This window comes from Helianthus annuus, chromosome 17 (genome assembly GCF_002127325.2).
Source record: "Helianthus annuus cultivar XRQ/B chromosome 17, HanXRQr2.0-SUNRISE, whole genome shotgun sequence".
In the NCBI taxonomy this organism is placed as follows: domain Eukaryota; kingdom Viridiplantae; phylum Streptophyta; class Magnoliopsida; order Asterales; family Asteraceae; genus Helianthus; species Helianthus annuus.
The window spans coordinates 167,405,321-167,417,928 of record NC_035449.2 but is presented as its reverse complement, the minus strand read 5'-3'; the positions used below and the strand labels follow the sequence as shown (position 1 = coordinate 167,417,928).

At 39.7% G+C, this 12,608-nt stretch overlaps 1 non-coding gene across 1 annotated transcript; it reads right to left on the bottom strand.

Annotated features, from left to right (window-relative positions):
- Window positions 1-5,851: 5,851 nt before the first annotated feature.
- LOC118489449 lies at window positions 5,852-5,958 on the bottom strand. Its single transcript, XR_004887470.1, has one exon. It is a non-coding gene; the product is annotated as a small nucleolar RNA R71 (small nucleolar RNA).
- Between the last annotated feature and the right edge of the window lie 6,650 nt (window positions 5,959-12,608).

The following is a 12,608-nucleotide window of genomic DNA, read 5'->3' as shown; positions in this document are numbered from 1 at the left end:
CTTTTTAATTTACAGGGCCAAAAGAGCTTAAATGTGCAAAAGGAGTAAAATAACAGCAAAAAACAACATAAATACAAAGAAGGAGGAATTGACGCAACTCGCCAAGCCCTAAATCACATCCAAACCAAGAAAATGGCAAGATCAGAAGACCTGACATGGGGCCGTGTCTAACAGACATGGGCCGTGTCCAAGACTGGATTCTGTGCAGAAGAAAAGACAATAGCAAAGGACAAAACTGACAGCCAACACGGGACCATGCTAAGCCAACACGGGGCGTGTTCAACTCAAAGATTTTCAGAATCTGCGATAGTACAACAAGTACGTTGGCCACCGGCCATGCCGTTGACACACGGGGCTATGTTAGTACAAGACCAGACACAACAGTTAATGAGGAAGAGAGAGAGATGACCACGGGGCCGTACCAGGCGGGCACGGGCCATGGTGAAGCCCTTGATTTCAGCTATAAATAGATGTGCTTGGTTCTATTCCAAACCATCCCTAAGCAAACCACTTCTCTCTCATTTGCCACCACTCCACCACCACTACAACACCATCATCCACCACCATCTTCCATCTTCCATCATTTAGAGTGTGTGTAGTAGTCTCGGGATCCAAGATCCATAGTAGGAGTCTTTATCAAACAAAGACCATGCTTGGCTAAACTCTTACATCACTTGGTGAAGACAAATCTTTTATGTATTAATTTTTTATATCCATTATTTGGCAACTTTTTAATTGGGTATGTATTAATGACTTTAATAACTAGTGTTTTATATTGAAGGCAAATTTATCTAATCATTCTTCATATGTTGTTGATTCTCATATTCGTGTCTTTACGGTCTATATAAAGCGCGTTAATTGCCTGGAAGGGGGTTAGAAGGGTGTTTGGGTAAATATTATGTCTTGTTCAGTGTATAGATCCTGCGAGGACCTGGTTCAAGCTTAGTAACACTTCACGAGTCAGAGCAGGCATTTCCCACCACGGGAGAAGTGCAAACCGCTTGAATCCCTTATTTATAAACTATTATTAAAACTTTAAACCAACCCTATGAGCACTGTATCCCAGTTGACTCAGACCAAAGGATTGAGGCTGATCGCTGCCTGGAAGGGGGCCCATCACTTTCCACATTAATAACTTACTTAATTATCTTTCAATAATCCGACCTTGCGGGTGTGACAACTGTGCTCTGTAAACGTTGTACGATGTAAAAAAATATCAATAATCAATAAAACGGTGTGTTTTGGTGTTAATATTTGTGTATTTGTGTTTGACGATTTTACGATTTGATTCTAGTTCGATTTCAAGCTTTAAATTGCTTTCTGGAAAGTTATACGCAAACTGATGCGTAAACATAATCAGTTTAACGTGACAAACACTCCGGAACAGTGACATAGGCTTAACATACCTTAAATAACCTTTACATAACTTAGAAATAAGGTTTGGAGGGTTTGGTGTGTCGAAAACAAGTTTATTCGATCGTAGGGACTATTTGTGTCAAACAACGGAAGTATGCCGATTCGTACAGTAATGAACATTCTGGAACTTGATCATAAGATAAAAATACCCTAAATATCCTTTACATAGCTTAGAAATAGGCTTTGAGGGGTTCGGTATGCGAAAATAAACTTATTTGATCAACAGGGACTAAAAGCATAAAAAAGTGCATAAGTTTGCATTTACGCGCATATCTTACGTTCTAAAATATATCCGTACATCCAAAAATTTTTGTTATCATTAAGATATTTTATTTTAGTGATTGGAATGCAAAAATACCATTCGTCGTGAAATTTGGATCATTTTCGCGTTCGTTCGTGTTTCTTCGTAATTAACCGAATAACCTGACCGTACGACCAAATGAACCAACATCCAAGATAATTTCAAGCATGTTTCAAGTCCCCTATGCTTTAACATCCTTGTAGAGCCTTGAAAATGGGTTAACGGGTTTTAAACGCGTCAAAAATGGCTTAAACGAGCTGCAGGGACCATTTTTGCCAAGTTTCGATAGTTTCTGTATCAGGGGGGTGCTAGCGTCGCGCGACCCCAAAGGGGTGGTTCTGTGGCGACACGCGAGCCCCCTGTTTTGACAGGTGTGTGTTTTTCAGCAACCAGCTTGAATTTGAGGGTCTTTTATGCAATTTTTCAATACTATGGACTTGTTTTAGAGTATCCTATTATATTAGAAACCATGTTTCACAAGTGTAGGGTTAAGATTGAACCTCCTAACACATGGAATGATCTCCTTGATCCAAACTTACTACAAATAGAAGTGGGTTTCTCATTCATTCCTCACATTTGATTCAAAATCTGCTCTAAGTTGAAGTTTAAGACTTCATACATGAGTGTTTTGGATCAATTCTTCCTTGCTTGGACCTTTTGTAAGCTTCTTTCATGCTTGTTTATGCTTTTCAAGTGTGAAAGTCAAACAATGTTTGACTTTATGCTTTGACCATGAATTGGTCAACACAAAGTTCGTTCGAACTTTGCAACGTGAGCGTAATCACGATGGTTATAGTCCCTTGTGACTATACCTACTGATTACCACGTTGATTAGTCGAAGTGACGAGTCAAAGTTTCAGTCAAAATACGTGTTTATGCGTATTTTGTAATGAAACTATTTTCGGGTATCAAAACACTTTGTTTTGATATCAAACCTGTTTTCTAACTTAGTTAAACATGTTTTAACATGTTTAACTCGTCACTTTTAGTCTAGTGCTTGTATAGGGTCGTATGTCAAGCGGTCTTGACAACCGCTTAGACTTTCGAATCTGACCCGTTCGGTCGATCGTTAGGATCCAACCAAGCATATTTTGTGACCATAGTTTTATAGGGAATAACCTTCCGAGGTTATACCTTATGGTCACTTAGTTTAATTAGTTGTATGATAGGTAGTTTATATGCCTTAGGAAAATGACCAAAATGCCCTTTTCATGCATAATTGGATTTTAAGCATATGTAACCTAACTTTTGTCACTTAAACTGATTATGCAACATATTTAAACATGTTTAGGCATATAATACTTGTCATAGGACTAGTTAGGCGTCTCGAATGGACATTTTGCGCGAACGACGCGTTAAAGTAGCGTAAGCTACCTTAATGGGTCGTAATGGGTCATAAGCACTTAGGATAGGTTCCGATTTAGAATGTAGGCTTTGCTAAACCATATCACATGAGTTCCAATACTCATTTGGTTTATGAAACCTCGTTCTACCCGATCTTCTGATTTAAGTGTCGATTTATTAACTTAGCGATCCGATTACTAGGTGCTATTTGATTTCCTTGGTTTACCTTAGCATTGCTAGTTCATTTAATCAAAGATGCTTTGCACTTCGATGTGAGTACATAGTTTCCCTATTTTACTGTTTTCGATTGTTTTGGGGTGATTCATATGCGTTAAACGATTTCGATGCTTTCAACGATGATTTCAAAAACGAATACTATGGTTTATAATAAACAGTAACGATTTCGATAATGTGAACGAACTTGTTGGGACGTAATTACATAACGAATGACATTCATTAGCTTTGGCCGAGCCGACCAGTACTAGGTTATGGTACCACAGGATCTGACAAATCCCGTTATCGGACTGCACCCATGGTTATGTATGGGGGTTATGTGGGTAACGACTGAACCTGATGATTGTTAACTTACCCTTTGGTGGTTTGTTAATACGAGTTGAACGATGGACGAGTTGCGAAGGTTTGATGTTATAAGCGAGACGACCAAAGTTAGTTTTCACAATTAAAACGAGAACGATTTGAACGATTTGAAACGATTGAACGATTGGAACGATTTGAACAAGTTTAACGAATTGAACGAATGATTGGTTTTTGGTATGTGTTTAGATAACGGGACGGGTTTAATGTGATAAAAGCATGGTAGATACGCCGCTGGTACTTCTTATATATAAGTGCTTTTATCATATTACATTCAGTGGCGTTATTTAGTTCACTTGGACGAACGATTTTAAACGATGTCACAACAACGATGTTCACTAAACGATATAAACCATACAAGTTTTATTACGAGAACGATTTACGATTTGGTTTACATAAACAAATGTTTTGGGTTAAGATTCATGGCATCGAGGTTTTATAAACTATAACCAATCTGTTTTAAGTTGGTTATTCATTTTACAATACAAATGTTTTACAAAACAAGGTTTTTCAAATAACAACTCATGTAGTTGTACGACTTTTTGCAACATGTATACGAGCCATGAATCTGATACTCTCATAAAACCTATGTGCTCGCCGGCATTTCTTTGCTGACTTTATTTTTACATATGTTTCAGGTGGTGTTGAATGATGTCGATTGCGAATAGGATGCATGCTCACTTAGGACTGGACGAGGCCTTAGTGACTTAATAACGATGATAGACTATGTTTAACTTGTTTATTTTAACTTGAAGACAATGTTTAATGTTAAATAAATTCAATAATAAAACGAAACTTTTGAATCCATGGTTGTGAAACAATAATTCTGTCGCTCCACTCCCCGACGTTTCCGTCGCGGTTTCGTTGTTTTACGCGGTCGGGGTGTGACAGCGGGACTGTATCCTTGCTGACTTAGACCAATAGGTTGAGGGTAACTTCGCCTTCATAAGAGGGGCCTACCACTATAACTAAGATAATCTCTTAAAATGCCCAAAGTGCTGAAATCACCAAAAGGATACATAAAAGAGGAGTTGGAACCAAGAGATTCCTTCTTGTCTATTTTTTTTTCCTTTATTTTATTTTTGCTTTTTAGTTTATCTTTTCATTAGTTTAAAAATCTTTTTATCAAAGTTTGATTCGATTAGACGTTGACGATAAGCCGGTATTAAAAGCTCTTGTGTCCTTGAACGATCTCGGTATCTTGCCATCACTATACTACGTCCGCGATGGGTGCACTTGCCCTAGCGTGTGTGTAGAGTGAGAGTGAATATCGTGTTTTATAAATTTAAAACTTGAATCGACGAGTAAAAAAAAGAGCTAAAATATATCTAAAAGTATATAGACCCGCATGCACGTCAAGTTTTTGGCGCCGTTGCCAGGGACACAAAAATTTTAAGAAAACTGAAAATTGACGGCCTAATCATTTTTTTTATTTTTTCCTCTTTTTCCTCTAAATTTCTACTTCTGCAAGATTAACACGGGGCCGCGTGGGATCAACACGGGCTGTGTTAAACCTGTAGTATCTGGGAGAAGCTGTTTTCTTGTTACTAGAACAGAGACACGGGGCTGTGTTACAGGAGCACGGGGCCGTGTTGAAATTCCAGTATCTGGGAACTTGAAAACAAAAACTTTTTCTGGACAATACGGGCCGTGCCAGCCACAGCACGGGGCCGTGTTAACCTTCTGATCAGGCATTCTTTTTATGCATGATCTCTACCTCCGACAAAGATATAAAAGTACCGCTTGACGAACCCGAGCCCTTTTTGAGAAAAAGACTTAAAGCTAAAAACCAACAAAAAGCCTCGACCGAAAACCCCCCTATGGCAGATCAACGCACTCTCATGGATTACCTATGGCCTACGGTCGGTAATCTTAGAGCCGCTATTAACCCTCCTAATGTCGATGCTAATAACTTGAGCTTCGACCACACCTCATCCAAATGCTCCAGAATTCTGCCACTTTCCATGGCCTAGCCGACGAAGATCCCCATTTACATATTACCAACTTTTTGGAAATATATGACACCTTCCGGATCAACGGAGCCTCTAGCGATGCCGTTCGGCTCCGTATATTCCCTTTCTCCCTCAAAGACCGAGCAAAGCTTGGTTAAACACCCTCCCAAGTGGCTCCGTACACACTTGGGATGAACTTGCCCAAAAATTCCTCTACAAATATTTCCCTCCCGCTAAAACTACCAAACTCATGACCGAGATTAACACCTACTATCAAGAAGACGGGGAATCCTTGTACGAGACATGGGAGAGGTTCAAAGAGCTATTAAGGAAATGCTTACATCACGGTCTTGAACAATGGCAACAAGTGTCCACCTTCTACAACGGACTCTTGCCGCACACAAGGCAAATCCTTGATTCCGGCTCCGGGGGACTCCTTGGGAATCGCCCACCCGAGTAAATCTATAATCAAATTGAAGAATTTGCTCAAAACAGTTTTCAATGGCACACTCCTAGGGGCTCAAAATCTATAGCCTCGGGCACCCATAAAGTGGATGAATCCATTTCTTTGCAAGCCCAACTCGAAGCCTTAACTAATAAAATAAAGAAACTTGAATTGAACAAAACGGCTTTGGTTATGGCTTGCGAAAGATGAGGCGGCCCGCATGAAAACTGGAGTTGTATGAAAGATCTAGAAAATCAAACGGAAGTGGTAAATTGCCTAAATAACCAACCACGACCACCGGGAGTTCAAAGTAATACTTTCATTCCCGAGTGGCGTAATCATCACAACTTTAGTAGGAGGGAATCTGGGGGTAATAACCAACAAAATCAAAATCAACGATCTAACTTTCAACAACAACCACGAAATGAGCAACAAGGTTTTCAACCACAACAACAAGGAGGAAGAGAAAGGCTTGAGGATATCATCACTCGCCTCTTCTCCGAATCCGATAAAAGATACTCGGAAAGGTTCTCACAAACTGAAGCGAAAATTAGAAACCATAGGGCTAGTTTTCAAAATATAAAAAACAATTAAGCCAACTAGCCCAAAATTTCGCCAAGAGACCGCAAGGAGCCTTACCGGGTAACACCGAAACAAACCCAAAAGCCCAATTAAATGTAATCAACTTAAAAAGCCGGAAGGTAGGACCCGAGATTGAACCAACACCACAACAACCCGATCCAATCCCAACTAAAACACCCATTACCAATAACTAAGAATTACTCAACTCCAAAATACCGACACAACCAAACCGCCCCCGGTTCCTTACCCCGGTCATTTACTTCGGCAAAAGACCGACGAGCAATTAACTAAGTTTGTGAGCTTGCTTATACAACTTCACATCAATCTTCCTTTTGTGGAAGTCCTCACTCAAATGCCAAAATACCCCAAGTTCATGAGAGACCTCCTCACTCACAAAAGAAAGACTGAATCCATTCAACAAGTCACCCTTAGTGAAGAATGCTCGGCGACACTCCTCAACAAGCTACCCCAAAAGAAGATTGATCCCGGAAGCTTCACCATTCCTTGCTCTATTGGTGGATCACCAATAAGCAATGCACTAGCCGACTTAGGCTAGCACTAATCTAATGTCGGCCTCTATGTTCAACCGACTAGGATTAGTAAGCCACGTCCTACAAGGATGAGCATGCAACTTACGGATAGGTCGGTAAAATACCCTCAAGGTGTCATAGAGAACCTATTGGTAAAGGTGGGAGAATTTATTTTTTCGGCCGACTTTGTTATCTTAGACATGGAAGAAGACACCGAAATTCCGCTCATACTCGGACGACCCTTCCTTGTCACTGCACGAGCTATGGTGGATATGAGTGACAGAAAACTAACATTGAGGGTTGGTGAAAAAGAGATCAAGTTTGAAGTGGGACAGCGAGCGGAGGATGATCCGTTCAAATACCTCAACGCGATTGACTCAAGCCTAGACAACGCATTGCAACGATACAACTCGGGATGCGAGTCATCCCGCTCGGGTAACTTTTGACCAACTTTGGGTCTAGCCAAGGACCCTTATAAACCTGGCGCACCATGGAGGCATTCCATGGACTATCCATTAGTTTAGTATTTTAATCTTAGTTTAATCCTTAGTTTAATGTTTTCTTTTAAGTTTTATCTTTGTAGGAATAAAGCACGCTCAACAGAGGATGATGGATGGTGAAAAATGGAACCCATGCACGTAAATCAGAGGACTCCCGACTCAAAAACTGCAAAACAGTGTCTGCAGCACGGGGCCGCGCTCACCCAGCACGCCCCCGTGCCCAACTTGCTGATGTCCAAAAACTTCTGTCCAGAAGGTGGCACGGGTTGTGCTCACCCAGCATGCCCTCGTGGCCACCCCACTGTAAGTCTTCTGATTTAATTTGTTACTGGCACTTTGGACATGGGTCGTGTCCCCATAGCACGCCCCCGTGCTGCAAGTGCCAGTAACCAAAAATTTTGTTATTTTTCACACTTTTTACACATTTTACCAAAATATATCCTATTTGGGACACATTAAAGGCAATGTGTAATTTAAGTGTGGGGGGATGATTATACCTTGAATCGTTTATTCTAAAACAAGCCTTACACAAAACTCGCATTGGAACCGCTAATCACCCCAAACTTTTTCAATTTTTTTTAATTTTTCTTTTACTTATCTTGGTTTAGTCGGGTAAAATAAGTTCTAAAAATTATGTTTACAAATTTACAACTGATAGCGTCGTGATAAAAAGAACCAATTTAGAAAATTACAAAAACAGGCATGACAAATCTTTGTAAAATTTGATTATATATACATTTTTACACTACAACCCCTTTTCCCACAAAAGTGAGTTTTGAGCCATTACCGAGCATATAAATATACATCTATACTAATTGCTCAGTTTTCGTTTCTTCGTTTCTTGTGTGAATAGCCCATTTGGTTCTCACGAATCTAGAACTTGACAATGCGATGCGTTCCGAGTGCTTACTGATAAAAATCCAAGTAAGTAAATGATGGAGGCATTAGGATCAACCCATTTTTCACTACAAAACCTTTATTTTTCTTTGCTTTTACCAAAAACATACCCCTAGATAAACCATTTGAACCTTAAACCTTTTCATTTCTAAAACCACAAAAACAAACCTTTTTATTTTTCATCTTTTATTTTTTAAAGATGTCGGTTGTGAAATTACGATTATGGCTCAGTTTCAACTTTGGCAACCAAAAAAAAAAAATCAGAAAAATCAGAAAATTTGCCCAAAGTATTTTTTTTGCTAAGCTACAAAGCAATAGAAAAAACCGATACTTTTTACGCCTTTCGCCATTTCAATAAAACATACCAAACCCGAACCACAACCTACCCTTTAAATCCCTCTTGATATTTGCAAGGATTTAACGTCAAAAGGAGGAGGTTTGATTGATTGTCAAGCTTATGGTAGGAGTAAGTTCCAAAACCGGGCACGAGTGTTATCACTTACACAACTTCGGCCGAGTGTTGAGTCACCACTTGAGAGGTGTGTAAACTTGTATATAATTAAATGGAATTTTATAAAGGCATGTTATGCCCAAAGTAAATAATTTTTCTTAACTTGTGTTTTAAATAAATCATGACAAATAAGATTGTAAATTAAATAAAAATAAATAAATTTAGAACTTGAATTCCCAACACTCTAAAGATGAGACCAAAACCTTCTCTTCTACCTATTCCGTTTGGGTGACAAGCAAAGATTCTAGTGTGGGGGTATTTGATGTGCATAAAATACAACATATAAATTGTATCAAATATGGCGTAAAATAAACCCTTTTTCGGTACTAATGTTGGAAAAAGCTTATTTCTTTATTCCTTTTTAATTTACAGGGTCAAAAGAGCTTAAATCTGCAAAAGGAGCAAAATAACAGCAAAACCAACATAAATACAAAGGAGGAATTGACGCAACTCGCCAAGCCCCAAGTCACATCCAAAACAAGAAAATGGCAAGATCAAAAGACCTGACACGAGGTCATGTCCACCAGACACGGGCCGTGTCCAGCAGACACGGGCCGTGTCCAAGATTGGATTTTGTGCAGAAGAAAATACAACAGCAAAGAAAAAACTGATAGCCAACATGGAGTCGTGCTAAGCCAACACGGGGCGTGGTCAACTTAAAGATTTTCAGAATCTGTGATAGTATAACAATTACATTGGCCACGGGCCGTGCTGTTGACACACGGGGCCGTGTTAGTACAAGACCTGAAACAACAGTTAATGAGGAAGAGAGAGAGATGACCATGGGGCCGTGCCAGGCGGGCACTGGCCATGGTGAAGCCCCTGATTTCAGCTATAAATAGATGTGCTTGGTTCCATTCCAAACCATCCCTTGGCAAACCACTTCTCTCTCACTTGCCACCACTCCACCACCACTACAACACCATCATCCACCACCATCATCCATCTTCCATCATTTAGAGTGTATGTAGTAGTCTCGGGATCCAAGATCGATAGTAAGAGTCTTTCTCAAACAAAGGCCATGCTTGGCTAAACTCTTACACCAATTGGTGAAGACAAATCTTTTATGTATTACTTTTTGATTTCTAATCTTTGGCAACTTTATAATTGGGTATGTATTAATGACTTTAATAGCGAGTTTTTTATGTTGAAGGAAAATTTATCTAATCATTCTTCATATGTTGTTGATTCACATATTCGTGTCTTTAAGGTATATATAAAGCGCGTTAATTGCCTGGAGGGGGGTTAGAAGGGTGGTTGGGTAAATTTTATGTCTCGTTCAGTGTATAGATCCGGCGAGAACCTGGTTCAAGCTTAGTAACACTTCACGAGTCAAATCGGGCATTACCCACCACGAGAGAAGTGCAAATCGCTTGAATCCCTTATTTATAAACAACTACTAAAACTTTAAACTAACCCTGCGAGGACTGTATCTCTGCTAACTCAGACCAAAGGATTGAGGGTGATCGGTGCCTAGAAGGGGGCCCACCACTTTTTCACATTTATAACTTACTAATTTATCTTTCAATATTCTGACCTTGCGGGATTGTATCCTTGCTGATTCAGACCAATAGGTTGAAGGTAATGTCGCCTTCACAAGAGGGGCCTACCACTATAACTAAGATAATCTCTGAAAATGCCCAAAGTGCAAAGGATACATAAAAGAGGAGTTGGAACTAGGTGATTCCTTCTTGTCTATTTGTTTTTCCTTTATTTTATTTTTGCTTTTTAGTTTATTTTTTCATTAGTTTAAAAATCTTTTTTTCAAATTTTGGTTCGATTAGACATTGACGATAAGCCGGTATTAAAAGCTCTTGTGTCCTTGGAAAACCTCGGTATCTTGCCATCAGTATACTACGTCCGCAATGTGTGCACTTGCCTTAGCGTGTGTGTAGAGTGATAGTAGAATATCGTGTTTTATAAATTTAAAACTTGAATCAGCGAGTAAAAAAAGAGCTAAAATATATCTAAAAATATATACACCCGCACGCACGTCACTGCCTAAGGAATCAACTGAGCAGCCCACCATGTCATCAAAACGCGTTAATTAGGATTTTTTTCGCAACATTGGAGCACGGGTATATGAGTCCCAAAAATCTCAATGGTCGAAGACTTAAAAAATTAATCGTCTAAGAGGTAAGTAGACTTCAACCCGTGAGCTTTTACTTTTAAACTCTCCTCAAATTAAACACCACACTGATGAACTATGGCAATAACAAGTCATACCTCCATTTCATCTAATTTAAAGTGCCTAATGATAAAAAGGGATTCCCCAGCCTTAAGAAAGCTTCTTTTTATTAATATCCCCACAAGTTTGCCTCATATAATGATTGATCCAAAGTAATCGTATAGTATATTAATGGGGATAAGGCAACATTATAAGAATATCAATGCTTGTCACCAAGCACCAATAAATAAATCCTCACACCTAGCATTATTTAGCATTATTACGAAGTACTTTTATCTTATCTAAGCACCAAATGCAAAGCTTTTTGACCTGACAAGAAGTTATCGAAGCTTCTACTAACAAAAAAGCTACCTAAACCGCCCCCGGTTCCTTACCCCGGACATTTACTTCGGCAAAAGACCGACGAGCAATTCACTAAGTTAGTGAGCTTGCTTATACAACTTCACATCAATCTTCCTTTTGTGGAAGTCCTCACTCAAATGCCAAAATACCCTAAGTTCATGAGAGACCTCCTCACTCACAAAAGAAAGGCTGAATCCATTCAACAAGTCACCCTTAGTGAAGAATGCTCGGCGACACTCCTCAACAAGCTACCCCAAAAGAAGATTGATCCCGGAAGCTTCACCATTCCTTGCTCTATTGGTGGATCACCAATAAGCAATGCACTAGCCGACTTAGGCTAGCACTAATCTAATGCCGGCCTCTATGTTCAACCGACTAGGATTAGTAAGCCACATCCTACAAGGATGAGCATACAACTTACGGATAGGGCGGTAAAATACCCTCAAGGTGTCATAGAGAACCTATTGGTAAAGGTGGGAGAATTTGTTTTTTCGGCCGACTTTGTTATCTTAGACATGGAAGAAGACACCGAAATTCCGCTCATACTCGGACGACCCTTCCTTGTCACTGCACGAGCTATGGTGGATATGAGTGACAGAAAACTAACATTCAGGGTTGGTGAAAAAGAGATCAAGTTTGAAGCGGGACAGCGAGCGGAGGATGATCCGGTCAAATACCTCAACGCGATTGACTCAAGCCTAGACAACGCATTGCAACGATACAACTCGGGATGCGAGTCATCCCGCTCGGGTAACTTTTGACCAACTTTGGGTCTAGCCAAGGACCCTTATAAACCTGGCGCACCATGGAGGCATTCCATGGACTATCCATTAGTTTAGTATTTTAATCTTAGTTTAATCCTTAGTTTAATGTTTTCTTTTAAGTTTTATCTTTGTAGGAATAAAGCACGCTCAACAGAGGATGATGGATGGTGAAAAATGGAACCCATGCACGTAAATCAGAGGCCTCCCGACTCAAAAACTACAAAACAGTGTCTGCAGCACGG